The sequence below is a fragment of the Giraffa tippelskirchi genome, chromosome 1 (assembly GCF_054371585.1).
Source record: "Giraffa tippelskirchi isolate mGirTip1 chromosome 1, T2T-mGirTip1v1.2.pri, whole genome shotgun sequence".
NCBI classification, from domain to species: domain Eukaryota; kingdom Metazoa; phylum Chordata; class Mammalia; order Artiodactyla; family Giraffidae; genus Giraffa; species Giraffa tippelskirchi.
The window spans coordinates 193,925,172-193,929,819 of record NC_137275.1 but is presented as its reverse complement, the minus strand read 5'-3'; the positions used below and the strand labels follow the sequence as shown (position 1 = coordinate 193,929,819).

The 4,648-nt window shown below is 36.4% G+C and overlaps 1 pseudogene; it reads left to right on the top strand.

The window, feature by feature from the left end:
- The first annotated feature begins 702 nt into the window (after nt 1-702).
- Nucleotides 703-1,013, top strand: LOC145539026 (ATP synthase F(0) complex subunit g, mitochondrial pseudogene; annotated as a pseudogene).
- Nucleotides 1,014-4,648: the final 3,635 nt, after the last annotated feature.

Genomic DNA, 4,648 nt, shown 5'->3' with positions numbered 1-4,648 from the left:
ACAACCGCCGAGTCCACGCTCTAGAGCCAATATTCCACAACAAGAGGAAGTTCAGTTGCAGCAACAAACACCCAATGCAGCCAAAAATAAACATAATTTTTTAAGTCAATTATTTTATGTCCCAAAAAAGAATGAAGGAGAAGTAAATTTCCTTTTAGACTTCAAAATCCTCCAAGATACACACCTAGTGGAGTACTACATGCAGAGTAGGAGATTAATAAATGTTTATTGGAAGTTAACTGACATGTCCTATAGTTGACTCTATATGTCGTAACTCTATGACAAAATAGGGAACTGTTGTCCCCATTTTACTGTGAAGAAACTGAGAAAGACAAGTTTGGTAACTTGTTTAAAAGGAATAAAGTCAGGACTCAAACTCAAGTCTTTGTGGTCCCAAAGCTAAAGTTCTTTTTGTTGCATGATGATGCTGCAAACCATCTGCTTTGCTAAATTAAGAAAAGAACTTGGCATCTTTTCTAATTATAACTTTTATAAGACTATTCTATATATGTAAAATCCCCTTCTATCCAGGTCTCCTTATTCCCTGCAGATGACCTCTTTTATTACTTCATTCAAAATGTGGACAGGCTTCCACATTAACACCACTTCTTTGTCTTTTCTCCCATCCTCCTTTCCTTCACTACTGTCTCAGAGAAAGTGGCGACCCTCCAGTTCTGGGTGAGATTTTTCTAATCTAGAACCATGGCCCACTTTGTCCATAACTTCACAGAGAAGGCTCAAGCCCTGGTCAATGCTGCTGTGACTTCACTGAAGCCTTGACTGGCCACATTTTGGCACTAGGTTAAAGTTGAGCTGGTTCCTCCAACCCTACTGAGATCCCTATTGCTATTCAGATGTTTAAAAAAATAGTCATTAGTGCTCAAACTAGTGGCTTCAAACAGCTCACAGTTAAGGAAGCTCCACTGAATGGTCTGGTGGCCACTGAATTGTGAGTGTGGTTTTATGTTGGCGAGATCATAGGCAAGTGCGGCATGATTGGTTATAATGTTTGAAAACCAATCTTTAACATCTGATTATATTTGGTTTATTATTTGGGTGTCATTGAACCATGTGTGACCAGACTGCTATCTGAATAAAGTGATGTGTCAAAAATCAGTGTTTTCTCTATCAAACACTACACGACGGTCATGATATTTCTTGGTACCAAGTTGGGTTGTCTTTTACTTTGATACATTAATACAGCTCCAAATGTACATCTTTGCTTAGTCTGAAATTGGAAAAGATATGTGCAAATATAACAATGTAGTACATACGTATATAACATTTTAATTTGATGGTCTGAAATATATTATAATGTATATATTAAATCATGTCAGTAGTCATAAAGAATAAAATTTGGACTATTTCTTCTTGCAACATCAAAGAAATACCCTTTTGATAATAGCTATGTCTATAAATGTCAGTGTACCTCTTATCAATTTGAATCTAGTCTCCTCAAGAGAGAATAGCAGGCTGGTCTTCTAAATGTGTATCTTTGTAATATCTTTAGCAGTAGGACAGAGTCAATGAGAATCCTGATCTACATTTTAAATCTAAGTTTGATACATATTATATCATTAATCTATTCAGTCTTATGATTTTTAGAACCTATCTTTGCAAAATAAAATATCTAAACAGGATTATACTTTAGTATCATGCATGGGTCTAAATAGCATATTATATCCTGAAATAAACAGATGTGATTGCTATGAAGAAAAAGGAAAGAAAAAAGAAATGATCTTCCTTTATTTCAAAGTGAAAGCTCCCTCTGTGTCCCTCATTCTCGTCCATTCTCTGGGGCCTTACCCCATCAGTAATCCCCACAAATTGACCACATTTAACTACATCTCATTCCTTCTTCTGTGACTTCTTCCTGCCAATGTATAAATGTTTTGAAGTGCTCCCCATCTTAATACACACACACACACACACACACACACACACACACACACACACACACGTCACCTCCACTCACCAGGCTACTCCTTGAACTACTTTCCTGTTCCCACTTCCTTTCCTTTACCACCAAGTTTCTTTGTCAGGGTTTCCATTTCCTCACCATCTAACCATGTGCACCCTCACCAGGTACAAAAAATTCTCTCTCGATAACCATTGAAGGATCAAATCCAGTAGCTTTTTCTTTGTTTTCATCCTCCTCAGATTCCAGGCTATCAACAACTTCTATTTCTTCATAACGTCTTCTCCCATGATTTTTCATAACGTGTTCACTCTCAGATCTAGTTCTCATTCTCTGATTCCTCTTTCTCCTTCTGACCCCAAAAGTAAGTACTCCCTTTGGTTATGCCCATGGTTCATTTTTCTTCTCTTTACATTCCTCCTTTGGGAATTTTACTCAATCTTTTCTACCAATCTTACGTCTTGACTAATGCTCAAGTCCACATTTTCGACTGCCTGTTGGACATCCGCCTATCCTCCTGATAACCCAAACTCAGTATGCTCAAAACGTAGTGATCTTCCTTTTTGTACATATCTATTAATTATACTGTGAATACTATCCTCTCAATCACTGTAGAAAAAAATACTCACAAGCTAAGGCTATAGATGTCTAATGCTACAGAAGCCAAATATTAACCATAGGAAGTCTAATATTCAAATAGGACTTTTCTTTAGTTTAAAAATTATTTTTCAAAATTAATGCATATTTTTCTTAAAAAATCGTTCTTTTTATTGCATGCATCTCATGGACAGAGGATCTTGGCAGACTATGGTCCTTCGGATCACAAAAGGGTCGGACACAGTTGCACCTAAACAACAACAATATAAAACCTTACTCAGAGGTCATTCAGTGCTAACAACATTTTCCTTATGGGTGTTTGTAAAAAAAAAAAAAAAAATCAGAGACAAAACAAAACAAACAAAGAAAATAGAGACAGACTCACATCCAAAGAAAAAGGTATTGGTTACCACAGGGGAGAGGAGGAGGGGGAGGGGCAAAATAGGTAAAGGGGATTAAGAGTACAAAATAGCAGTCATAAAATAAGTAAGTCACAGGGACACATGTACAGCAAAGGGAATTTAGTCAATATTTTAAAGTAACTTTGTATGGTGTGTAATCTATGGAAATATCAAATAGCAATGTGGCATCCAGTCCCATCACTTCATGGCAAATAGATGGGGAAACAGTGGAAACAGTGGCTGGCTTTATTTTGGGGGGCTCCAAAATCACTGCAGATGGTGATTGCAGCCATGAAATTAAAAGACGCTTACTCCTTGGAAGAAAAGCTATGACCAACCTAGACAGCATATTAAAAAGCAGAGACATTACTTTGTCAACAAAGGTCTGTCTAGTCAAGGCTATGGTTTTTCCAGTAGTCATGTATGGATGTGAGAGTTGGACTGTAAGGAAAGCTGAGCGCCAAAGAATGGATGCTTTTGAACTGTGGTGTTGGAAAAGACTCTTGAGAGTCCCTTGGACTGCAAGGAGATCCAACCAGTCCATCCTAGAGGAGATCAGTCCTGGGTGTTCATTGGAAGGACTGATGTTGAAGCTGAAACTCCAATACTTTGGCCACCTGATGCGAAGAGCTGATTCATTTGAAAAGACCCTGATGCTGGGAAGGATTGGGGGCAGGAGGAAAAGGGGACAACAGAGGATGAGAAAGTTGGATGGCATCACCGACTCAATGGACATGAGTTTGGGTAAACTCTGGGAGTTGGTGATGGACAGGGAGGTCTGGCATGCTGCAGTCCATGGGGTCGCAAAGAGTCGGACACGACTGAGCAACTGAACTGAATTGAACTGATACCTGAAAATAATATAATATTGTAAGTCAAATATATTTCAATAAATAATATTTTTAAAAAAACAGAGGCAATTTTTTAACATTGTAGCTGCCTGAGGTCATAGATAAGTTATGTTAAAGTGAAAGAAATCAGACACAAAAGGTCACATATAATATTTTTCCATTTATATGAAATGTCCATAATAGGTAAATTCAAAGAGATAGAAAGTAGATACTGATTCCTAGGGGTTGGGAAGAAGAGGGGCTTAGAACTGACCACTTAATGGTTAAAGAATTTATTTTGGGAATAACGAAAATTGTCTGGAATTAATATGATACTCATGTAAGTTTTGAATATATAAAAACCACTGAATTGTTCACTTTAAGTCAGGAAATTTTATGATATGTGATGTCCATTTCAATTTAAAGATAGCAATTTTGAAAATTATATGTACCCACAATTTCAATTGTTTAATTTAAACAAAAGGAAATTCATAAAAATAGTATTCATAATCCCATTATCAAAATATAATCACTATTAATATTTTGGTCTAATTATTTCTAATCTTTCTCTACTGCATCAGTATTATTACACATTGGTTAAGAGTCCTCAGTTTGGACCCTCAGTCTGAGTTACAATCCTGAACTTACTAATTGTGCAATCATGGGCAAGCTGATTAACCTCTTGGTTTGTTCCTCATCCATAAAATGGAGATAATAATATTGAATCCAAATGGTTGTGAGAATTAAGTGGGTCTGAAAATGTAGAGCCCTTCAACGTGACTGGTACATAATAAGTGTTCAATATATGCTGGCTATTTTTATTACTAAAGATAAAGCTTTGTGAATATCCTTGAATATATTAATATATCTTCTCATTTTTAAAAATTAATTCCACAAAGTGA